At 47.3% G+C, this 25,520-nt stretch overlaps 1 protein-coding gene across 4 annotated transcripts in view; it reads left to right on the top strand.

Moving 5' to 3' along the window:
* Nucleotides 1–25,520, top strand: part of MYO5B (myosin VB) — a 335,064-nt gene that overhangs the window by 72,606 nt on the left and 236,938 nt on the right. The gene's annotated exons all lie outside the window — the stretch shown is intronic.

The raw sequence follows: 25,520 nt of genomic DNA, 5'->3' as shown, positions 1-25,520 counted from the left end.
TTTACATATGATAAGCACTGTTCTTAAGACACTTTTCACATGGAGATTCATTTAATTTCATGGTCTTATGAAGCATATATGTTCCCGCTTTTGCAACCAAGGTCCGGAGAGATTTAATAACTTGTTGAAGTTTACCAAGCCAGAGAGAGGCAGGGCGGGGATTCTAATCAGGAAGTCTGGTTCCACAGTGTACTCTCTTGACCACCATGGCAGGCTACAGGGGGGAGAGAGAGTGAGTGTGTGGACACCGGAAGGACGCTTGGAGAGCCTGAGGCTGTGCTGAGACCCATTTGCACAGGTCCCAGCAATGATGCGTGTGTGACTGCTGTCCACTGGGGAGTCTACCAGGCCAGGACCGCGTGTGAGTTGAGAGCAGGAGCGTGTACAGCAGGTCTTGTCAAAGCCTTTGGTTACTGGAGTGCCATCTTGGGTTTGCTGCAGACATTTCAGACAGCTTAGCTGCTCCCTGGGCAGTCTCCCCTGCAGCTCCCGTGATTTGCCCTCTGAGCCCTGGCTTCACCTTTGTGGCCCGGGCCTCAGTTGTAATTAAACGGCCGTTGGTGTGTCTCCTCAGTGGAGCGCAGGCTCTGTCAGGGCAGGAGGGGCGAGGCTGTGGTATTTACTGCTGTGACCTAGTGTCCGCTGTGGCACCTGGACACGGGACCAACGAGCACTACACTGATGGAGCTTCCTAAAAGACTTTTTTGTTTTTTTAAATTGTGGTAAAATACGCATGCCAAAATTTACCATCTTAACTGTCTCTGAATTTTTCATGTACAGTTCAGAGGTGTGAGCTACATCCACATCGTGTCTAACCATCCCCGCCCTCTGTCTCCAGAACCTTCTCATCTTTCCAGACTGGAACTCTGTACCCCTTAAACACTGACTCTCCTTTCCCATCCCCCCTCATCCCTGGAAGCTGTCATTCTGCTTTTTCTCTCTAGGAATTTGCCCATTCTGGGTCCCTCATGTGAGTGGGGTGTACAATATTTGTCCTTTTGTTTCTTGCTTATTTTACGAAGGATAGCGTCTTCAGGGTTCATCCAGCTGGTAGCAGGTGTCAGAATTTCCTTCATGTTTGGATAATTTGCCATTGTAGGTATTAGACCACATGCTGTTTATTCATTCACCTGTCAGTGGACACTTGGTTTTTTTCCACCTTTCGGCTGTTGTGACTAATGAGGCTATCCACTTTGGTGCGCAAGTATCTGTTTGAAATCTTACTTTCTGTTGTTCTGGTGTATACCTAGATGCTGAGTAATCATATGGATTAAATATGTTTAGAAGATTAAATCACCTAGTACTTGTAAAGCTCTTAGAACAGTTCCTGGCATGTAACAGGCAGTAAATAGAAATATTTGCTAAATAAAAATACAACTCTAGGTGTCCTCGTTTATCTCGATGAATCCCGTAATTCAGACAGTTTCTTTTCAGTTCAATATTTAGGAAGGTGTGCATCATCATACCTTTTGAGAAAGGGGTAGAGGTGGTTTTGTGACCCCCCTCCAGCCCCACCAGTTGACCGGGCATCCGGGTACTATTCCTACAGGAAGGAGCTCAGAAGGGACATGCCTCCATCAGGTCCCTGCAACCCTGGAGCAGTGGAGCTGGGGTGGGGGCTTGGTTTCTGAAGCCCCCTATTCTGGCTGCTCATCAGGTCCTTTATTTGAGTCTGATTTCCAGCGCCATAGTCTCTTTGCTAATCTTTGTAGTTAATCCTCTTTCAGTCTGCACAAATTAGGGCTTCTCCATTCTCATTTGGATGTCTGTAGTTTATCAAGAAGGGTAGTATAACATTCTTAAAATACTTTCACTTGAAGTTTATCTCAAAAAAACAAAAAGCACATACCATTCAAAATGGTCAAGCAGCAGGAGGGTTATATCAAAAGCAAACAGTGATATGGAATTAATGATGGCAAGGATGCCACGGTAAAGGGTTGGTACTCTGCTTGTAGGTATATGCATCTTCTGGATTGCACAGGGATTCCTTGTAGTTCTCAGGTGTATCTTTCCTTCTGGTTCCAAAGCATTTTCTGGTTCATGGTATTCTTGTTTTTCAAGCAAAAAAAATTTTTTTTTAATCTTTAATATTCACTTGAAAACAGAGTTGAGAAAAACATTCACACTTTCCCTAAGCCTTTTAATAAAACAAAAGAAAGAACACTGTGATGGCTTTGCTAATGGAAATGCTACTGCATCCTGAGGGCACCGGATGGGGACAAAGTATCCAGTCTCCCCTATGGGTATGAGTGTCTGTTCAACTACAGAAGCCACATTTTGATGAAAATATGTTTTAGCACTGTGTGTCGGAAAACTCGTAAAGAATCTCACGGTTTTACTGTGAAGTCTGTAAAGCTTTGAGAATAAAATTGTGGTTGCTACAGCTTCTATTATCAAAAACCAATTTAAGTAGGCAGAAGGGCTATCTGGTGTCACAGAATACAAGGAAATTTCACGCTAATCGTAGGTCATAATGTAGTTTTGCTGAAGTTTTAGATGGTAATTCAATTAAATTTACTAAGTAGAACGAAAAGCACACATAACATGCTATGGTGGAGGTGGTATTATTTACATATGCATGTTTCATGGGCCCAGTAGTGTTTACTTACATGACTGAGCTAGAACGGGAGAAAACCGCATTATGTTTTGTGCATGGCTTGTGTCTGTGTGATATATGTGTGCCCAAACCCTTTTGAATGGCACAGATGGTCCATGAGGTGATGAGACACCTGCGGGCAGGGATCAGTGCCTGGAACACAGCAGGGCTGCCAGCAGGTATTCGCGAAATGCCTGGACGAGCGGGGACACACTTACATCCAACTATTTGAAAATGGAGAATTTTTAAAATCTTCTTAAAGAGCTTTTAACATTTTTTATTGAGGTGAAATTTACACCATATACAGGTGACCATTTTAAAGTGTCCAGTTCAGTGATGCTCAGTGCGTTCACGATGTTGGGCAACCACCACCCTTGTCTGGTTCCAGAACGTTTCTATCACATACGAAAGGCACCATGGACCCATTTTTCCCTTCCGCCAGCCCTGGCAGCCACGAATCTGCTTTCTGTTTGTATGGATTTGCCTGTCCTGGACATTTCATATAATATATGACCTTTCATGTCTAGCCTCTTTCCAAAGCCTAGGATTTTCCAGGTCCCTCGCATTGTAGCAGGTATCAGAACTTCATTTCTTTTTATGATTGAATAATAATAGTCCACCATGTGGCTCCTGCCACATTTTGTTTGTCCCTCAGCTGATAACATTTGGGTTGTGTCTACCTTTTCGGCCATTGTGAATGGTGCTGGTATGAACACCTGTGGAAGAGAATTTGAGCACCTGTGTTCAGTTCTCTTGGGTACATGCCGAGGAATGGAATTGCTGGATCATGTGGTATTTCTATGTTCATCTTCTTCAGTCAACACCAAGCCATTTTCCATAGGAGGTGCACCATTTACAGCTGAATCAGCAATGTGTGAGGATTCTTATTTCTCCACATCCTTGCCAACACTTGGCATTTTCTGTTTTTAAAAAAATTCTAGTCATCATAATGGAGGCATAGTGGTATTTTACTGTGGGATTGATTTGCGTTTTAGGGCTCTGTTTCAAAAATAAGCACCACTTGGGGCAGAACCATATTTTATTACTTCTTTTAGGACAGACTTTCTATATGGAGCAAGTGTGATCAGGAGACCTGATTTGGTGATAAAAATGGTCATTGAGTGAATGCCTTCTCTGCAGCAGCATTCTAGTGCTTTCTGCACAGGGTTTAATTCTCAAGTCACCCTGTTTTTCATGTGAGGAAGCGGAGGCCTAGAGGCTAACTTTTGTGTCTAAGTTGTATAGCTGCTCAGTAGTAGCTTTGGGGTTCAATTCAGGGCTGCCCATCTGACTCCAAAAGCTCCCAAAGGCTCATGCCCTTTCCATGGGGAGTCTGAATCATGGACATAGGGAAAAGAAAGTAAGAAGGTGTTCATTTCATATATTTTAGTGAAAAGCAAAGCCTTTACAGTTTGTGAGTGAAGAGGACTGATGTTGGTGCTTGTCTGGGGTCCTGGCGGTCTGCAGTGTCTGATCCTTTCGGGAGTCGGGGCCTTGGGTGCTGGTGCGTCCCTGGCTGGGGGCTCTGGAAGGGAGTTCCTGCTTGTGTTCGTGGGGTTGCAGAACAGCCTCACATCTCGGGGACTCTGTTGAGACTTTGTAATTACGTGGACTGATGAGGTTGAGGACGCATGCAGGGCAAGCCCCAGCTACACTCAGTTCTGGGGAATACCTCCCATTAGGTAATAGCTGGTTCACAGTAAATGTTGGCTGAACTCAGTTGAGTGCAGCTTCCTGAAAAAATAAATATCAGACTGAATCCTATTAGAAAATTACAGGAAATATATATATTTAAAAAGAGTCCTCCAGTGAATCCTGTTGTAGGTGACCCTTTGGATGTATCTTTTAGGTAAATCTGATTTTTACATGTGGTTTGTTTAATGTGAGATAGACTGGCTTTGGGGATTTACTTATAAAGTAATTGATACTGTAACTGAATTATCTTACTATATAGAGATGGTTCATGTGTCCTCACAGTGTTTATTAAACCACTTTGGTGACTGACACTGGGGATGGAAGAAATAAGTGAGGCCTCAGGATTCTTATGGGGCTTCCCTGATAGCTCAGTTGGTAAAGAATCTGCCTGCAATGCAGGAGACCCTGGTTCGATTCCTGGGTCGGGAAGATCCCTGGAAGAAGGGATAGGCTACCCACACCAGTATTCTTGGGCTTCCCTTGTGACTCAGCTGGTAAAGAATCCACCTGCAATGTGGGAGACCTGGGTTCAATCCCTGGGTTGGGAAGATCCCCTGGAGAAGGGAAAGGCTACCCACTCCAGTATTCTGGCCTGGAGAAGTCCATGGACTGTATAGTCTATGGGGTCGCAAGGAGTCAGACACAACTGAGCGACTCACTTTCACTTCACAGGATGCTTATAAATCTAGAAGGGAGGACAGAGATGCAAACTGTAAACCACAGACCATGCTAGTGCACTGGGGGTGCACCCTGGGGGCTCACAGTGGAGGCTGACAGTGCCTCTGGGTGGGGGCTTCAGAGAGGGCTTCATGATGGCACCTGGAGGGAGGGAGGGGGACAGAACTCTCAGGACAGAAAGGCTTGGCAGAGTGGGGACCCAAACAGGGCCTTGAGGAATTTGAAAGGCCTGGGGCAGGGGGGTGGGGGGGTGTGGAGGGAAGGAATTTGAGGCCCAGGGAGTGGTGTGGGCAGGGGCCCAGAGAAGAGAATGTCTACATACACGGCCAGTGCCTTGATGGCCTGGCCGGCTCTGGGGCTGGAGGGCAGGTCAGAGGTGGCGGGTAAGAGAGCTTCAGCTGCTGAGTCTGGCCTAGAAGCTCCTGGAACGTGTGAAGCAGAGTGTGGGTCAGTGTCACCGTCTGCCAGCTACCCAGGAGGTAGCAGTGCTCATCAACTACTCTTCTGAAGGTAGACCAACCTCGGGCCATAAACTGGCAGGTGGGCTCCCCCGAAAGCAGAGGCAGCCCCTGAGCCTGGTGCATCCTCCAACCCCCGACCAAGCAGGGATGGTCTCTGTTTCACATGTGAGGAAATGAAGGCTCAGATGTGGAGCGACCTGCTCAGGGCCAGGCAGCCTGCCAAGAGCAAGGCCAGGGCAGGACCTGGGAGCAGATCGCGCCAGGTGAGAGGCTGACGGCAGGTGGACTGAGGCTCCACTCTCCAGGAGTCTTTCCCTGAGACGTGAGCTGTTGGGACCTTTCCAGGGTTCTCTGGGTCTGAGCAACAGACCAGTGCTGGCCTCTATCCCACACCCTGATCGTCTTCCGTTTCGGCCTTTGCAGCAGTCTGCAACCTTTTTGGCACCAGAGACTGGTTTTGTGGAAGACAATTTTTTCCATAGACCCAGGGGTGGAGGGATGGTTTCAGGATGACTCAAGCTCATTACACTTACCGTGCACTTTATTTCTAACCTGCCGCCGCTGCTGACCTGACAGGACATACCGTCTGGGGCTTGGAGGTTGGGGACCCCTGCTTTAGTGAGTCAGGGAAAGGTTTCAGGAAACGGACTCCAGAAACCTCGACAAGCTCTTGCTTCCTGGTGGAGGACAGGAGGCTGTGTGACCTGTTAGGCATGGGCTCTGTGTGAGGCCTGTCTCAGGCAGACCCAGTCTTCAAGCCTCCAGAAGAACACTGACCGTGCAGGTGGGGAAGCTGGCCAGTTTCTGACATCCTGCTGTGTCCCCAGGAGGAAAGTAAACTGGGAAGCAGTGTTCAATGAGCCTGTGTTCCTTCCCTCCATCATCAAAGTTGAAGTGAATTGCTTAAATATTTCAGAAATTAGCAAATATATATACATGCATAGTCTTCCCAGATGGTGCTAGTGGTAAAGAACCCGCCTGCCAATGCAGGAGACACGAGATGCAGGCTTGATCTCTGGTCAGGAAGATCTCTTGCAGAATGGCATGGCAACCCACTCCAGTGTTCTTGCCTGGAGAATCCCCTCGAGAGAGGAGCCTGGTGGGCTAGTGTCCATAGGGTTGCAAAGAGGTGGACACGACTGAAGCAACTCAGCACGCACTCATGGATACACACGCACAATATTATTTGTCCAGTGTACACAGTGCTGTTTCTCATTTAATACCTTTTTGAAAGTCCTTTGTGCTAGAAGTTAGATATTTTTTTTTATGCTTTAATTTTATTTATTTTTTTTTTAAATTTTATTTTATTTTTAAACTTTACAATACTGTATTAGTTTTGCCAAACATCAAAATGAATCCGCCACAGGTATACCCGTGCTCCCCATCCTGGACCCTCCTCCCTCCCCATACCCTCCCTCTGGGTCATCCCAGTGCGCTTTTGTTGAACTCTACATTTCAACTTCAGAACGATGAAAAAGGCCTAGTCAACTGGCTCATTAAAAATATTTCTGCCTCTTAGAAGACATTCAAAGCAGATGAAAGATTTTTGCCTTCATTGGCAGGATCCTCTCTAGCTAATCCTGTCTTCTTTTAGAATTTTCTAAGAAGCTCTGGGGGAAATAATTGAAAAAGATCAGAAATGGAGCTCGGGATGGACCTGACTTCAACATCTTGGGTTGATGGACATTGGTGTGTGTGTGTGTGTGTGTTTTTTTTCCCATTTAATATCCCCTCCCTTAGAGGGGAAAGGAAGATGTGTATAAATACTTTAGTTGATAATCAGGAAGACTGATTCTTGCTGCTTACTGACTCTGGGCCTCACTGCATCTCTGAATCCTTCTCATCTTTTGAGCGAAGAGATTGTCCTTTCCGCCTGAGTTTCTCCGTGACCCTGTTATGTGAACCGGGCAGACCACTGAGCAGAAAACTAATGCAGCCCATGAGATTATTCTGTCTGCAGCGACAGCAATCTGTGAATCCACAGACAAAACGTTTAGGGAGATGGAATGCAGCTGTTGGTGTAATGAGTGAGGAGAGAAAATAGAATTTGTTGAGGATTAAAAAAATATTAAGCTGAGAGATGTGAAAGCCTGTATGGTAATTGCTACTTGGCTGTATCTTCACAACTGGCATAAGTACATCCCAAGGGCCTCTTGTGTGTTGGAGAACAGTGCTCCTCCAAGTGGTCCCCTCGGCAGAATCACCATCCCCTGTGTGCTTGGTGGACTCCAGCATCCTGGGTGGGTCGTCCTCCAACCTGTCAAACCAGTAAGTAGAAGGGATCCTGGGATCTCTTTCAACAAGCCTACCAGGTGATTCTTTGTGCTAAAGTGAGAGAAACACTGTTCTGGAAACCCAGCATTTGAGGAGCACTTGGGGCTTCCCTGATGGCTCAGATGGTAAAGAATCTTCTGCAATGCAGGAGACCCAGTTTCCATCCCTGGGTCAGGAAGATCCCCTGGGGAAGGGAATGGCTACCCACTCCAGTATTCTTGCCTGGAGAATTCCTTGGACAAAGGGGCCTGACAGGCTGCAGTCCGTGGGGTTGCAAACAGTCAGACATGACTGAGTGACTAACACTTTCACCTTCACCAGGATCATGAAGCTCAAATACTTTGGCCACCTGATGTGAAGAGCCAACTCATTGGAAAAGACCCTACTGCTGGGAAAGATCGAGGGCAGCAGAGGATGAGATGGTTAGATAGCATCACTGACTCAATGGACACGGATTTGGGCAAACTCCAGGAGGTAGTGGAGGACAGAGGAGCCTGGTGTGCCACAGTCCGTGGGGTGGCAAAGAGTCAGACATGACTTAGCAACTGAACAACAGCAACACTTACAGGGGTCATGCACCCTTTGGGTGAAGAAACAAGCCCAGGAAGGTTGGTGGTTTCCCAGGAAGGTTGACTCAAGCTTTATCAGGGAGTTAATAGATGAGCTATAGCCCAGGCTGCTCCTGTTCCTAATGTGGCCTGTGACCTGTAACCTCAGTGGCACCTTAGAGCTTGTTAGAAAAGCAGATGCATGGATCCTTGGCCAGGCCTGTGGACTAGAATCTCTGGCAGTCGGTCCATTTTATCAAGCCCTCCAGGAAACTCTGAAACCCCAGTGCTCACCTAGGCACCGAGCTTTTTGTCATGCCTTGCTCACCGGAGCGACACTTACTCTAAGTTATGAAAGGCTGTGATGGCCCTGTCTTGACACTGTGTTCTTGGGATTCACATGGAAACACGTGGTCGTGCCTCTTTTTCTGAGGTGCAGCCTGGGATGTGCTGGTCTCAGGGTGACCACCTGTCCTGGTTCGCCTGGGACCGAGGGAAATTTCCCCAGACATACTGAACTGGGAGAGTCCCAGGCAGACTGGAACGACTGGGCATCCCAGCTGGTCTCAGGGTTTAGAGGGGAAAAAGTTGGCCGTGTCCTATGGAGTTGAATCATTTGACAAACATTTTCTGGATTGCACTGAGTGTGGGAGGCTCAGGCGGTAATAAAAAGGCCGTTTTCATTAAGTCTGTTTTAATGTATGGCTGTCATCGCTGAAATCCATTGTCCTTTTCTTTCTTTCGTCTCCACATGGAACCTGGCAGTCCAGGAGCACAGTTGTGGGAGGAGATGGGCTGGCCCAGCACTCATTTATGCTCCTTTTGTACCGTAAGTGGTTGCCATGCGGTAGGGGTGTTATTATATAAGCCGGGGAGAGGCTGTTCTGTGAGTTCAGATTCAAGGCAGGAAGGGTCAGAAGGAAGAAAGGATGGTTTTAGTTACAGAATCGTTTCGTTCATAAGCTGAAGCTGGGAAGCTCTTGGGCGTTTGCCGAGCGTAGGTTTTGTCTCCTGCTCTGCTGGGCAGTGCGGGGCCTAGAGACACAGCAAAATCGCCCCATTTTCTTCAGCACTTATATTTCTTTCTGGGTTTTTCAGGGCATTTAAAAAGCAAGCAGATATTCTGATTCTCTCATTTTATAAATTATAAGGTTTTGATTCTAGAGAGGAAGAAAACCAGACTCCCAGGCAGAAAGGGGGTGATGGTATAGCATATAGAATTATATAGTCTAAAGTTACTTTTCAGATTTCATAACTGATACCCAGCACTGTTTCTTGCATGGACTCAGGGGTTCATGGAGGCCTGCTCTTGATCCCTGAGTAGGGCTGGAAGTCCCTTCCCAGCCCTCTGGAGATGGGCTTTATGCACAGGTGGGGGAGGTTAGACTTCCTGGAAGGGCACTGAAGAATGATCTGAGAGCTTCTGCTTCATAGGCAGGCCATTTCTTATGTTTGAGCACGTGTTAAGTGCCTTGAGGTCAGAGCTTATCTTGTTCACCTTATTGTCTCCCACACGTTAACTGAGCTCTTTACATATTAGCAAACTCACTAACTCCTGCTCGTCCTGTTTAGGATTAGAGCTGACACCTTCTTTCCCTACAGAAGGGACAGATTGCAGTTTGGGTTGGTGAGATCACGGCTGTGTGCTTCAACGGCACAGCTGTTTCCTAGCCCATGTCTGAGCTTTCCTCTTGTGGATTTGGGAAACAGGCTTCCTGTCCCCACTTACTCATTTGATAACTGAACTTCTAAAGACTGATCATGGAGCACCTCGATGATGGCTGTTAACCAGGAAATAAATGAGAAAGGCCACTCTTCACCTCAAGTTCGCCATCCCTAGAGCAGGGAGAAGGCTCTTATGGGGGCAGGTCTGTCTCCGTGTCATCGGGAGGTCAAGAGTGAGAGAGAAGCAGCCCTGTTTTGTGTGGAGTGATACTAATTGCTGTGTGTCCTGTAGCCGAGGACTTTGGTCTCTAAGGACCACAGGAATATGTGCTATGATTATTCTTAGGATTCTGGCCTAGACTGTTTTTTTTTTTTTTTAAATTAAATTTGACCCATTCTGCATCATCTGGGAAAACATTAGCTCACTTATTAGGAAAATCCACTTATGTTTGTTGTTGTTGTGGGTGTGTGCTCAGTTGTGTTAGATTCTTTGTGACTCCATGGGCTATATAGCCTGCCAGGCTCCTCTCTCCATGGAATTTTCCAGGCGAGAATACTGGAGCGGGTTGCCATTTCCTACTCCAGGGGATCTTCCCGGCCCAGGGTTTGAGCACATGTATGTATCGAACATTTGTTTTTGGCTGCATCGGGTCCTAGTTGCGGTGCACAGGTTCTAGAGCATGCGGTCTCCCCACTTGTGGCACCTGGGCTCGCTAGCTGTGGCACGGCTTGTGGGATCTTAGTTCCCCAACCAGGGATTGAACTCACGTCCCTTGCACTGGAAGGCAGATTCTTAACCACCAGACTACCAGGGAAGTCCCAGAAAGTCCCTATATTTTAATTCAATGTCTAAGTCTTGGAGAGATGGGGAAGTTGTGCAGGGCCTGGGTGGAACATGGAAGGAATGATGATGTTGGATTATTTCTTCCTCTTGTCACTGGTGACGAGTTGTAGCTGGAAACATTCCAACCCCCCTTGTTTTCCCCCAAGTAGAAGGGGGTCAGCTAAATACTATCTTTAAAAAGGAAACAACCCTACGGAAAACATTGCACGATAACTCTCCTTTGTATACACATGCAGAATCCTTGCCAGAAAGTCTGTTCATTGCTACTAAAAATCCCCCAATGTGTTACAAGAACAGATAGCGATAACAGGGATTGAAACATTGGAGTAGATTATTTAGTAGTTCTAGAATAGTAGTTCTGTAAGTGTTCTGTAAGACTGAAGCCATACTGACGATTAGGGTTCAGCAGTAGACAGTCAGGTGTGTGAGGACGGGCACAGTGTCTTTTCACCACTGTCTTTCTAGAGTCTGGCACGGGGCATGGCTATGGTAGGTGCTCAATACCTTTTGATAAATGGGACAAGGAAGTTCTCTTTGAAACAAGAAGGTTCCATGACTGTCAGGCTCCCTTGCGTAAGGCTGGAGTCTCACCTTAAGACTCAGTTCCACAGACGTCTTTTGAAGACTAGCCAAGGGCCTGCTCCTGTCTGAGTGTCGTGAGAAGGGAGGGGGACAGGCCTCGGGGGAGGAGAGCAGACTGCAGTGAGCAGTCTGGACTGTCACCCCTCAGGGTCAGAGGACAGCGGTTGGCACTCGTAGGACAGGTGTGGTGGGCAGAGGCCAGGTGTGGAGTCAGATGTAGATACCCACCGAGGTGCGGCTCCTGCAGTGGGCCCGAAAGTCACAGAGCTGAAGGGGTCCTGACGGCGACGTCAGCGCCGTTCCCCGAGTGTACTGGTGAGGAAGCTGAGGCTCAGAGCGGGGAGGTGACTAGTACAAGGTCAAACGGCCTGTTCATGCTAGAGCCTAGGCTGGAACCCGGGTTTGCTGGGTTTTGGTCCCCGCCAGCCCCACGTCTGTGATTTTCAAATGCCCTGTGGAGCAAATGGAGCAACAAGGGGCCTCCTGGCTGAGGAAAGGGGGCGCCCAGGTAGCCGTGTGGATCTTCTCCGAAGGAGGTTCTGTGGACATTTATCTGCAGACGTCGGGACACGCTGCACGTGCTTCGCTGAGGCCATCCAATCACATGCTGCAGCTGTTGAAGCAGCACTGCAGTGCTGGTGGCCCGGCACCTCCCAGCCTTCATTGTCACCCCAGTTTTTGCCCCTGGAAGCTTCAGTGCCGATCCCTCAAGAAGGATGAACTCTGGCTTCTGCTCTGGTCCTTCAACTCTTTGCCAAGTTCCCTTAGGCAGTGCGAGTGGAGGCTCATGAGGGAGTCAGCTGACTCCTGAACGCGCCTGCCCAGTTCAGACAAACGTCGGAATTGGGAGCAGGTTATGTAACTTTATTACGTAAACCTGGTTCCACCCCAGGCCTCAGTTACCCCTCAGTTAGAAGCCAGCTGCCCTCAGAAGCCTGGCTGTGCCCCCCGGGCTCTTTGAGGCTTGTCTCAGAACCTGTCACGTGATGAGACTTCCCAAGTGATGTCTTGGTGACCTGGATGAGTCAGTGCAGCTCGGGAAGGTCCCTGGGAAGTGTTGGGCAGGTCAGCGGGGCTGTGACATTCAAGTGCGTGATGTTTCTAGTGATTCATTTTCATCATTATTTTCCAGAAGCATCAGTCTGATATTTGGAAATTTAGTACATGGTCCTTCACTCAGGATAGTTTGAAGAGCCATCTAAAGCCTCGCCCTGGATTTAGTAATAATAATAGTAATAGTTTAGTAATAATAAGTTAGCGCACATAAAACACACGCTCAGTCTGGCTTTGTTCTAACTGCCTTAAACATGTTATCTAATCTTCATGGTCACCCCATGAGGGTGGTACCCCAGGGGACCAGTATCCGTGTCTCACAAATGCAGAATCTGGGCCTTGGGGGGCCTGTAACCCACCCAGAGTCAAGTGGACGGGAAGGGACGGGGTGGGGGCTTGGCAGCAGGTCTGCTGCCTCAGAGCCTGCGCTGAGCCCTGAGCCAGGCTGGGTCCAGGAGGCCGTGTGCTGGCCAGCAGCTTTGTTCCCAGGGCTGAGCTGGGCCCGCGCTGCCCTGGACCTCACCGTGGGGGAGCGTCTGCCTCTGAGTCTTTTTCCGCTTTCCTCCGGCCTCCCTGGTTTGTGCTCCTGCGACATGTGTGGCAATGAGAAGACTGTTGCTTGGACTAAATGACAGCAGTTGCCACTCATTCTTTTCGTGGTGGTTGTTGGTCTCAGCCTTCTGCTAAGCACTGAGTTTTTGGGGAAAGCCGACCCCATGACTGAAATTCATGACATGGATCGTGTGGGTGCAGGTGCCCATCTACGAGAGCTGGCAGTTGACACTTTTGCCTTCCTGATGCCAACTGCCCCCTCCCCTCTGTTAGTGTGTGGGACGGCAGGCCTGCCTGGGGAGAGTGATCGGAGAGAGGCCAAGGCCTCCTGGGAGTCCGGTGGCTGAAGGCTCGGGCCTCTGTGAGACACGGGCCTCCTTTCTCTTTCTTGCCTTGGCCAGCTGTGACTTGACTTCTGTGCTTTCTCCAAATTTTATGAAGGATACGTTCAGTATTAGAATAACATGTTTTAAAAAACATAAATTCTACCACCTTAGCCTTATACCTGTGCCTCAGTTTACTCATCTGTAAAATGGTGATAATTGCCTCTGCTTGCTTCATAGGGCTGACATCAAGCCAAATGAAGGAGGAACCTGGCGTGCTGGGTACTTTAAAGAGAGGAGGCAAAGACCATAAAATCAAGCTCAGGTGGCAAATCTAAATGCTGTAAATGGGGCCGTGAGATGGAAGTTTAATCTTTTGCAATCTGATCTCATTTGTTCAGCCTCAGGACTTACCCTGAGAAATCGATAAAATGAGTTAATTGTATGTTCTCTCTTTTCTGTTCGTATAGCAGCTCTTTAGGCTTTAGACAAAAGCTAAACTCCCATGTACTTAAAGCTGAAATGGCATTTGTGATGCCTGGGAGATAAGAGCCTGCTTGAGTTGCTCTCAGTGAGGATGATAATGGAAACCAGGACGAAGGTGGGGAGGAGGGAGTTTCAGAAGGTGCTCCCCAATGGCGTCTGCAGGTGCTCCCCAGTGGCGTCGGCAGGGTAACCCCCTGCACTGACTTCCATCTCAGGGACCCCTACCTATCTCTGGGTGGTCGATGCATTTCTGGACATTCTTTATAATGTACAGAAACAAATTGCAATTTCCTATCTGAACCTGATGGTTATGAGGCCACAGTTGATATTCAGACATAAAGAAAAGGAAATAGCAGCTCTCTGAGTTGAATAATTAAGCCATATCAGAGCAGTGAGTGTTCCGTGGCCCAGTGATGTGCTTTTTTCTCTGATGTTCTATTGTCCCTAATCTTTAGCACAAATGTAAAATGTCGTTCAGTTCAGTCGCTCAGCCGTGTCCGACTCTTTGCGACCCCATGAATCACAGCATGCCAGGCCTCCCTGTCCATCACCAACTCCTGGAGTTCACTCAAACTCACGTCCATCGAGTCAGTGAGGCCATCCAGCCATCTCATCCTCTGTCGTCCCCTTCTCCTCTAAATCTTGGTGAGCCTTGCAGTAAAGTTGGCAGAAATTTGTCACAGCAGTAGGGAGGCATTAGCGACTCTTGGGAGAGCCAGTCAGGCTTCTGGTTTTATGTCAAAGCACTTCTTGATGTGGCTTTAGAATGGTAAGCTTCCCAAGGGCAGGACTTTTGTCCATTTCATTCAGTGTTCTGTGCCTCGGACTTAGAACAGTGCCGACCACAGAGGTGCTGAGCAGATCGTGTCTTGGGAAGAGTGGACAGGAGCTGTAGAAAGCTTCTGCTCACATTCGGCAGTGTTGGTGCTGCGTGCAGGGGGCTGCAGGCACAGTGCAAACAAGCTCCTCGGGAAACAACTATAAAATCCTGGTGATGGGAAAGGGCTCCAGTGTACATTATTCATAAGCAGCCACTCAGCTTCCATGTAACCTTAATTAAATGAAATGATTTGAAAGTGTAATGTTGGTGATACACTTGGGTGTTTGAGGTTTGGTGATGGTGTTGCATTAATAAATGTCTTATTGAAATAAATGACCCAGTTTCTTTTAATGCAACCTCCTTATAGTGAAAGTAGAAAGCCGCTGCATTGGCTTTTAACACTGTTGCAAATTGGTTCATTTTCATAAGTGTCCTGACAGTGGGGATTCAAATATTGTCATTAGTCATTGTTATTTATCATCTTGGATCACACAGTTGAGATCATTCTGTATGCCTATTTAGAAACTTCCAGTTCATTGGGGGAGTTTATTGCTCTGATGGAAGTATGTATCAGTACATGGGGTAGATGGGACTGGAAGGGCCTGATGTCTACAGGGCAGAGAGAAAAGGGTTTTCACAGGGGGTGCTATGCTATGTCAGGCATCACACAGAGTGGGTGGTCAAAGGAAGACCCTGCGGGCAGTGCTCGACTGGTTTAGATGCTATGGTTCTCTGATCCTGGAGGCGTGGGTGTCCCCTCCTGTGTGTCTGCCTGTGGAGTCCCGTTTTGTGGATGTACGTGGAAGAGTGGCTGAGTAGGAGTCCTGTCGTTGCCTCTCGGTGGGACATCTCAGTGCTGACGCCATACTTACTGTGATGGGTCAGTACAAAGGACTCCGTGTTTACCCATGTGGCGTTTCTCTGTGAGGCTCTTGGAGTACCTGTGGCAGAGTCACTTAGGTTGTGTGTAATGTGGATTCCTGGATCCGTCCCAGATCCTCTGGAGAAGGGCTTCAGTTCTCTTTATTTTGCTTTCCTCCCATGGAAAAGTCTTGCTGGGCTTTTGGGTCTTGCTTTATTTCCATCGTGTCTCTCCTCTGATGTCGCTTCCTTGGAGAGTTCGTCGCTGACCACACTTTCTAAAACGGCAGTCTTGTTTCCCCCATTCAGGTTATTTCCAAGCCCCTTTCCATGCTTTGCTTCTCTCCAGAACAACTGTCTCTGTATCTGGTGTCATCTGTCTCCTCTGCTACAACATGAGTTCCCAGAGTGCATGGACCCTGTCTCTTCCTCCTTTTGTACCCTGTTGCCTAGAGCCTGCCTGGCAAATAGTTGGTGCTCTGTAAATGCGCTGCATGAAGGTCTCCAGGTGAGTCTTACAGTTGCTCAAGGTGCCTTACGGGGAGAGGCAGATGAGCTGGTAAGAGGCAGTCCCTCGGTAGGATAAAGAAATGGTAGAAAAGGCTAAGACTTAGAAACTCCAGTCCTAATGTTAGTAAGCCTGCAGTCTTACCTTTATGAGCTAACTTTGCCAGCATAAACCACAGTGAATTTAAGGACTTTCATAACTACTGGTGGTGATTGCAAAATATTCTGCAAACATATGGCAATAGAAGTGACAATAACCACATTCTAGATCTTAGTTATGACTGACCCCTTAAGGCAGATAGGGTTTTTATCAGATTGCTGGTTCTTTTGAGTTTCTGTTGCAACTGACTTAACACAGAGAACATGAATTTGAGTGAAAGATGCAGTTTGTCTGGAGAATCCACACCAGAGCTTGCAGAAAGGACATGACCTAGAAGGGACTGTTCTCCTGTCTACTAATTTAAATTACAGTCTTGAATTTGGGTACATCTCCATTTCAATCTGTGACTGATCAGTGCCCTTTCAGGGGAGGGACTTGGTGGTTTTATGAATAGAATTTGCTTCTGTTAGGTAACCAGTTTAAATTCTTTTTTTTTTTTTGATGATTTGAGCAAGAAATGCTGCTGATTATAAACGATGGTAGTGATGCCTCTAGCACTGGCCTCATTGTGTCCCTTTGAGTTGGTTGTGGTTAAACTGAGGCACCGACTATATTGGTAATAGAAGGTATGGCCTCGGTTCCCACACGAGTAATCTTGGAGCTGATCTAATCTGAGTATTCTTTCTTCTTCTTGCCATTTCCTTACTTAGTAGGATATCCACCAAAGGGTGAAAATCTTAACTAGTCGGTCCAGAGGGAATACGTGACCTAATCCTGAAAAGAAATCTCAATACTGTAGAGCCCTCGTTATTGCGAGCATTTAAAAGTAGCTCTCCTATCCTCTGCTGTTCTGTTCATAGTGCACTGTGATTGCAGGATCTTCTTCTGAAGTGTGTGTGTTTAGTAAGGCATTCTCTAATCTGAACCCATAGGTGTTTGGCTCTGTTTTCTCCCTTTTTCCTCTGGGCTTCCCTGGTGGCTCAGATGGTAAAACATCTGCCTGCAATGCGAGAGACCCAGGTTCGATTCCTGGGTCGGGAAGATCCCCTGGAGAAGGAAATGGCAATCCACTCCAGCACTCTTGCCTGGAAAATCCCATTGATGGAGGAGCCTGATAGGCTACAGTCTATGGGGTTGCAAAGAATTGGACACAACTGAGCGACTTCACTTTCTTTCTTTTCTTTTCTTTCTCCCTTTACCCTATTTTTAACTGTACTTTTAAATATACATTATGTGTGTGTGTATTGTATATGTATGTTTTTTTGGACAGACCCATATTCTACATTGTCAAACTCTCCAGGTGGTTAATAGCCCTAATAACCTTACACTCACCAGTCCATGCTACAAACATCTTTGGCAAATTTTAATAATGGAGTAAAGGTTTTGTTCCTTAACTTCCAATTTCACTGGGTCCTCTGTGTTAGGGATTTGAGTTTATGGAGTATGACTGGTTGGTCTGACTGACACATGTTTGGGGATTTTTTTTTTAAAAAAGCACATTTGACTGACTCAAGAGGAGAGGCAAGTGTTGATTCAGGGTGTTGCTATGGAGTCCCACAGATCTGGGCTCCAATCCTGGCTCTGGGAACTTTTAGTAATATATGCTTGGCAAAGTGCTTAATTTTACCAATTAATTACCTTACTTTATTTTTTCTTTTTGGCTGTGCCATGTGGCATGTGGGATCTTCCCCGACCAGGGGTCAAACCCTTGCCCCCTGCATTGGAAGCATGGAGTCTTAACCACTGGACCGCCAGGGAAGTCCCATACTTTACTTTCTTATGTAAATGAGAGTAAATACTATTTTACTCATTCAAATATTGAGTGCCAACCTGGTGGCTTAGTGGTTAAAAAAAAAAAAAAAAGTCTGCCTGCAATGCAGGAGAGACCCTGGTTCCATCCCTGGGTCAGGAAGATCCCCTGGAGAAGGGAATGGCTACCCACTCCAGTATTTTTGCCTGGAGAATCCCATGGACAGAGGAGCCTGGCAGGCTACAGTCCATGGGGTCACAGAAACAGAGCTTAGTGGCTAAACATACCATTCAGTGTACCTCTTGTTTCTGCCCAAGGGCTAGTGACCGGCCTCTGTCTTGTTTCATCATCCAGCCTCATCCTGGTCTGAATTCCTACCTTTTTAGTACCTCAGTCTGCAGGGATACAGTTCTCCTAAACTGCAGAAGCCAAGTGTTTACTTCTTAGTACCCTCTCTTCTCGAGTCCTCCTGATGTGTGAGTCCCGGTGATCCTCAGAACGCTCCATTCCAGCCGAGCCCCAGCCCACCCACAGGTGCTGCTGCTGTGGCATTTTGTGGTTCTGTGACTGCCAGTGTTTACCATGCTTTCTGGCAGGGCTGCTGTCCATCGGCTTCCAGTTAGAAGATTAGTAAGGGTGGATGCGACTTTTGGAGTCCGCGTCTCTCTGTTCACTCTCTGGATAAACGAGTTGACCCCCAGGGCCCTGCAGAAGCCTGGCGTGCTGATGACACAGCAGCCTGTTACCACACTGGCTTGATTTTCACCTCCTCCCGTCTGTGTCTTCACAGAGCTCCATCTCCACATGAGGTGTAGATTCGAAAGCTGCATGTCCTCTGAGGTGCCCTCTGCCCTCTTCTCTTTCCAGAGCTTCCCTGTCCTGGCGGGTCTGGTGCTTGCATCCTCTGCTTTCTGCTGCCTGCTTTCTGTCGTCCCGTCCTCCTACGAGCATGCCGCTGCTGTGTGGAGTTTCCAGTAGGTGTCATAGATCGTGGGCCTTGTGGTCTCTTGGACATGCTTGTGCTGTGACTCCAACATAAAAGCCTGATGTTGCAAGACACTGTTGCTCTCCTCTCTGGAGAGTGGTGGTCGCTACTGTCCGCCTCTGTTCTTGGTTCCTGTTTGCCCGAGTGTGGTCCTCTGAGGAGTACGGGGAGTGACCTTCAGGCTCTATTCAGGTGTAACATTTTTTCTGGTTGTAACCTGGTTTCCATTGGAGTATAGGCAAGTGAGGCCAGGTAAAGAGGCCTAAATTGTAGTGTTGTAGAAATAAGTTCAGTGTCAAAGAATGTGAATTATTATTTTTTAACCTTGAGAAAGGCTGTGAAAAATATGTATTGATTTGCCTGAAAGTTAACAGAGCAAGGTCTGTAATCTGTGATTATTAATGATATTATTAGTGAGGAACTGGTTCTGTTGTTGACGGAAACCCAAGAACGTTCTTATCCTGAGGCCCACCTTATTTGAGCATTATTCTTCACCCCAAAGAAAGATGAGAACCATCACAAAGATGAATAGTTTAATTATAATCTTTCATGGTACTGACCTAAACTAAAACAAAATTTTTTTTAAACTGGTACTTTTTACTAAGGAGGTTCTTACTTATATGTTCTGGAATGATGCTTCCTGGTTGTTGTACCCATTTGGGACTCCATGCTCTTGGTAGCAGATTATTAGGGAGGACCCACCAGATTTCAAAGAGCCATCTGGTTATAATGTTAGAAAAAGCTGTTAGGAGTTTGACTAGAGTTGTTATAAAGAAAAACCAAAAGGATTGAGAGGGGAGGATTTTGAACAGAAGTGAGACTGTGAAATGCTGACACTTCCAGGGAGGGTTTGGCTACAGTGTCTGCATCTGCCCAGCCTCCGTGGTTCGGGTTGAGACAATATCCACACAAAAAAACTAGTTAGAGATGGGGACCAAGGTGGCGGCCTCAGGAATGGTAAGGCAGCACTCTGTTACTCTCACAGTCAGTGCTGTTGGTAAATTGTTGAGGTCACAACGTTGCTGAAATGTCAAGATAGCTGAGCCCACAAAGCAGCTCACCTGGGCTGCTAACCGAAGGACGCTTGCTGAATACCCAAGGTGAACCTGCAGTCCTAAGCACAGACAAAACAAGGAGGGGCGGGGCAGGAGAGAAGGGCAAGAGGCAGAGTCTGTTTCAAGAGCCTAATAACTCCACCTGCTGATAACATCCAGGCCTTGGGAGTAGCTACTCTTCTTCAAGAGAGAGGAATGCATTTGGGCTGAAGAAACACAAAAGACTGCCTCTCCATTACTCCCTGGAGAGGGCAGAAAAGTCTCTCATGGGCTGAAGCAGAAACCGGGGAGAGGAAAGAAAGGCCTTTGGGAAATCATGGGCTGACGTGGGGTCGTGTGGTTCTTTTGCCTCGGCGATTTGGGGAAAAGCTCAAACTAGAGTGTGCATGCAGAACACCTGGGGATATTTAAAAATAGAGATTCTCATTCACTGGGTCTGAGTTGGAGATTCTGCACTTTGAACAAGCTTCCAGGTGTTGCTGATGCTATTCCTCTTGTGTGGACCAAACTTGGAACAGCCAAGTTCTAATCTTCTCTTCTGAGCCAGGCCAGACTGAGTTACAGTAGCCTTTGCCCTGTATCAAGGTCTCTTACTAATTGCAGACTCTCCCTCTTAGTATTCCTAGTATGCGGCCATCTCTACCTTCTCAACGGGTCTCTGCAACACTGGACCACAGGGGCGATGTGTTGCCTGGCTTTTCTCCTCCTGGGCTGCTTTCCTTCTGTGAATTCTCTTTGAACATTCGCTCTTCCTTTTTCCAGGTTAAAACTTGGAGAGGGTCTTTTTTCTTTTTCTTTGTTTTAAAGTTTTTTTAAGCTGTAGCATGTGGCAATCAAGATTGCCTTAGGACTTAAGGTAAAGATTACATACTACAGAGATGATATGGTCAGGGACTCACAGATGCCTGACTACTGTCTCATTAAGTACCCATATTCTTCCCTGGAACCTGTTTAAGGAACAATTGCCAAATATTGATCAACTTTCCACTAAATGTTGATTAGCCCAAGCCCAATGCCTTCCAAAGCAGAGTTCTGGGTTGGAGCATTGCAGGTTTGAGTGGTGGAAATGGCCTCAGCTCACACTGAGCCACATCCTTTTCTAGAGGTCTTACCATGCTCTACTTGTGTCCCCTGCAAAGCAAAGACAGGAGGGAGTGAACAAAGATAGCCCGACACTGGGGAGCCTTTACCTCTGGTTCAGTTTGCTGATCCCTGGGCCTGGAGGAGAGAAGGTGAAGAGGAGGGAGAAGCACTGTGTGACCTCTGGATGACAGTGAGCATGCCCTAGTAGCCGTCAGTATCCTGGGTCTAACTGATTGGTATTACTGTGCTTTGGGGGAAGAGAAGGAAGCAGGTGGAGGGTGGTAGGCACCTTTCATACCATGCAGACCTTTTCCTGTAACTCAGTTGGTGAAGAACCTGCCTGCAATGCAGGAGACCCAGGTTCGATCCCTGGGTCGGGAAGATCCCCTGGAGAAGGAAATGGCAACCCACTCCAGTATTCTTGCCCAGAGAATTCCATGGACAGAGGAGCCTGGCAGGTTGCAGTCCATGGGGTCGCGAGAGTCGGACACAACTTAGCGACTAAACCACACGACCACACTTGTGCACAGGAGCTGAAGTTTTCTTGTCGGTGGGCCTGGTGTTGCATGACAGTAAACGAGGCTTCAGAGATGCTCGGTGAAGTTGGGATTCCCACGTGTGAAAAGGCATTCTCTCAAGCCCTCACTTAAGTAGCAGAACCAGCATCATGCATCTCTCTCTTCATTGCGACAGCTCAGAAGAAAACAAGATCCTGATTTAGCAGAGCAGATGTCACATAAAACACTTTGCTTTAACTATGACAGAGTGAAACTGTGAGTTAGTCATTTAAGAATTTACTCTAGTGAATATCCAAACAGATGTGCTAACGTACAAGAGAAAATCTGCTCCTCCCTTGCTGTCGGTGGACCACACCTGCGTGTCGTTTTAGTTCTTCCTTCAGTTCCAGGCAGGGCTTTGCTGAAACATCTGGGCCATGCATCTTGGCTCTGAGTTTGGGAGATGACCACTCACTGGGTTATGGACACTGAGGGTCTGTGTCTGGACCCCAGAACCGTGACTCTGTGTCCAGTGTCTTCAGCCAGCCCAAGGAGCTCATGGCAGGCACTGGGGCCCTGTTGAATACTTGTCAGTATGTAGGTAGCCCTTTGGTAGAGGATGACGTTAGTGTGTCCAATGCTGGATGCCCATTAGCATCACTGAAGCCAGTTGGGTTTGCTGGGGAAAAATAACTGTAAGATGTCTTGTGTTCCTCAGCTAACCATTCTGTGAAGGCACATAGCAGCTCAAAGCTTAGGCCCAAACATCTGTAGACCTCACCAAATGCCTCCTGGGGGTCAGGACCACCTGTGATCAAGAACTTCTCACCTAAGGTAAGGGCATTGTGTTTGGGGATGAACCCTCGGAGGTGAGAATCTCAGGAGTGACCTGCATTTTACTCACCAAAGAAACAAGGCTGGTGACTTTCTATCTAAGGCAGCCTTTGGGAGTAGAAGGAAACATACCCGGTCACACTTCTGTTCTCTGTGTCTCTCTTGGCCTCTGCTGTGAATCGCTCTTGCTGGACAACCAGTCCCGAAGCATGGTCCTCACATGTCACTGATCTGTTCTGGAGCCTCTAACAGCCTCCAGTTCTGAGAAGCCTCCCTCATCTGCCCATTCTTACCTGTCCAAATCCATTTCCCATTACAGCCTGACATGCATTTTCTGTTTCAGGTAGGCTTTTTGTTTTTTTCCTGTCCATATTTCAGTTGGTTTTATTCTGAGCATTAGGTATAAAAGATAAGGACATAGAAAATGTCTGAAGTTGGAAATGTACAACTTCAAACTTCATCGAGGGACGCAGATTGAGACATGTTGGAATATGTATTGCGCCCGTGGCCAGAGAAAATGGGTTAAATGGAAACAGAATGGGGAAGTTGTGTTTCAAGCCTAATAGCAGTTACCAAGGGTCGCTCTGCTCTTAGAGTTGTGCTCGGACTGTCCGTCTAGAGGTCACTGCTACCTGTTCTGCACGTTTATTCAGGGTGGATGAAGGTGTATGATACTGACGGTTGGATGCTGGGGAGATACCTTGGGGGCAGGTGGCCTCGGCCTCCTAGGGATTTTCTTCTTGAGCTGCAGAGTCTGCACGGATCGGGTTCTGTGGTCTGACCTGCTCCCCTCTGCTGAAGGTCTCTTCCCTGAGCCACTCCTCAGGTGACTTCTGTTGGCACCTGAGTTCCCTGTGCTGCAGGAGGAAGTGGTTGAGAGTCACTGCGCTGATCGCCCAGGAGAGCTGACTGCATCATCTACCTTACATTAGCATTGTCTTCACTAGTCTACTCCTGTTTCTAAGCGTTTGGCCTTTTCCTTCTGTTTAAGTCCAGCCATCTCTGGCAGCCTTTCCCAGTTAATCCAGCCCCCACACTACTGCACTTCCAGTCTATGCCCACACAGTTGAAGGCTTAAATGTTTTTCAAAACTGAGTTGTAGTTTACAAGCTGCTTGAAGTGAGAGAGATTTTTTTTCTGCTTCATCTATATTTACTTTATGTTAATAACTAGCTTGCTACTTGGTAGATATTTTAGTGTCGATTTTGATGGGGGTCTTTGGGACATATAATATGAATGTTACACTTTAATTGGAATCCAGAGAGCTTGGCAACTAGGTTTGGAACCTGTAGCTACAAAGCAACATTTACCAGTTAACACGTCGGCCCTTAAGCAATCTGAACAATATACCTATGAGAGAAGCAGCTGATTTTAAGCAATGCAGTGTCTCCAAAACTCTGAATATGAACTATTAAAGTATACCCCTAAGTGGGCTTCCCTGGTGGCTCAGTGGTAAAGAATCGACCTGCCAAAGCAGGAGATGTGAGTTTGGTCCCTGGGTCAGGAGGATCCCCTGGAGAAGGGAATGGCTTCCTATTCCAGTATTCTTACCTGGGAAATCCTGTGGACAGTGGAGCCTGGTGGGCTACAGTCCATAGGGTCGCAAAGAGTTGGATTCGACTTAGCAACTGAGCATGCATGCACATATCCATAAATAAACCCACAAGCTGTCCTGTTTGATGGAGAATGTTAGTTACAAGCAAATTACATTGTAGAGCAAACAGTCACTGATTTTGCAGGGAATCATTTACCCTGATCTTGATAGGTGGTCTCCTGCCTGGACTTCAATGGGGCTAGTTAGTCTTGTCCTTTCCTGGTTCACACCTCTAGCCTCTTGGGCAAAAACTGTGGAGTTTCCCCTTTGTTTAGGGCTGAGTATCAGTTTCCCGGCTGTGGACTTTCCTTTGCCAATCCCAGGTTGTGTTGGCTTCAGTTTCATGTTGCTTTCGCTGCTCTGTCTCAGTTTCACTTGAACCCCGGTTGCAGCAGGGTCTGTGATCTACTGCCCTGGTTTCTTTGTTGTCAGTGAGTCCTTTGGCACCTGAAGCTGCCTCATGAGCTGTCAGTGACTTGCCTCTAGACTTTGCTAGGCTTGGGACTCGCATTGGAGGTTACTCTCCCTCCCCAATGATTGGTTTGTGTCATTTGACAATACCTAATATGGACCCTAAAACTTTTTGCCTCTTATGTCTACAAATCCATCATGCTTATTGTCTGGAAAATAAGCCCTATATTCTGCTGCTATAAAGTGATGAATGAGTCTTAAGAAAAATATCAGAATTTACATGTTTACCTGTTATTGGCAAGAACTATCCTAACCACACTGCTATAGCCCAAGAAGTTTTGAAACTTCTAGTTGTGTTCAAGCCATCGTATAATTTACACATGGACCAAACACATTTTATCAGTACAACTAAATACATCTTCATTGAGCGCTTTCGGTGAGCCAGGTAGTGGAGTATGTCTGGGATTCAAAAGAGTGGTTAAGATTGCTTTTATGGCGCCTCCTGTCTGGTTGATGTAAGCGTATGAGCAGCCCTGGGACAAGCCAGGTTGTACTGGTATGTCTGTGGGAATGGATGTGGGAGGAAAGTCAGAGAAGGCTGAAGTCATGAAGGATGGGGAGAATTACAGGAAGATAAGATAGGGGAGGGTGGAGCATTCCAGGAAGAGGGAATCATATTTGGTTATTTTGAAAATCCAGGGCTTTCTCAAGAAATGGGGTAGTTCCACTGGACTGGCTGACTGCATGTGCAGGGACAGTTCCCTGATTCCACCAGCCCCTGGGTGGGCACCAGCTGAGGCTGCAGGGACTGGGCTGGCTTAGCGGGGTCTCCTAGAGGAGCTGAGTGCAGACATCGGCCAGAGATGGGGGTGTATGGTAGCCAAGCTGAGAAGCCATCATAGACTCCAATGTTGGGCCCCTGGGCAAATGCAAAGTTAGAGATTAAGGAGAGGAGACAGGAACAGGACAGGATGCAGGAATGCAAAGCAAGGGTGCAGGGAATTCAATTTTTAAGGATGTTCAGTGTGAATGAGATCAGTGGCGAAGGATTTGCACTTACGTAGAGTGGACCAACTAATAACAGGTTAGTGGGTGGCTCGTAAAGGTCAGACTGAAGGAGAGAGTGTAGATAGTGGTCAGAGAGCACTGAGGGCCTCGAATAACAACCTACAGAAGGCTCTGGGAACTACTGGTCGTTCTCTAACAAGGAGTGAAGAGCCAACTTGGGTTTCAGGTAGGGGGATCTCCTAGCTATTGGTAGGCTGG

This window comes from Bos grunniens, chromosome 24, assembly GCF_055505025.1.
Source record: "Bos grunniens cultivar Pamir isolate PY7600 chromosome 24, Bosgru_T2T1.0, whole genome shotgun sequence".
NCBI classification, from domain to species: domain Eukaryota; kingdom Metazoa; phylum Chordata; class Mammalia; order Artiodactyla; family Bovidae; genus Bos; species Bos grunniens.
This window is presented reverse-complemented; position numbering and strand designations above follow the sequence as displayed.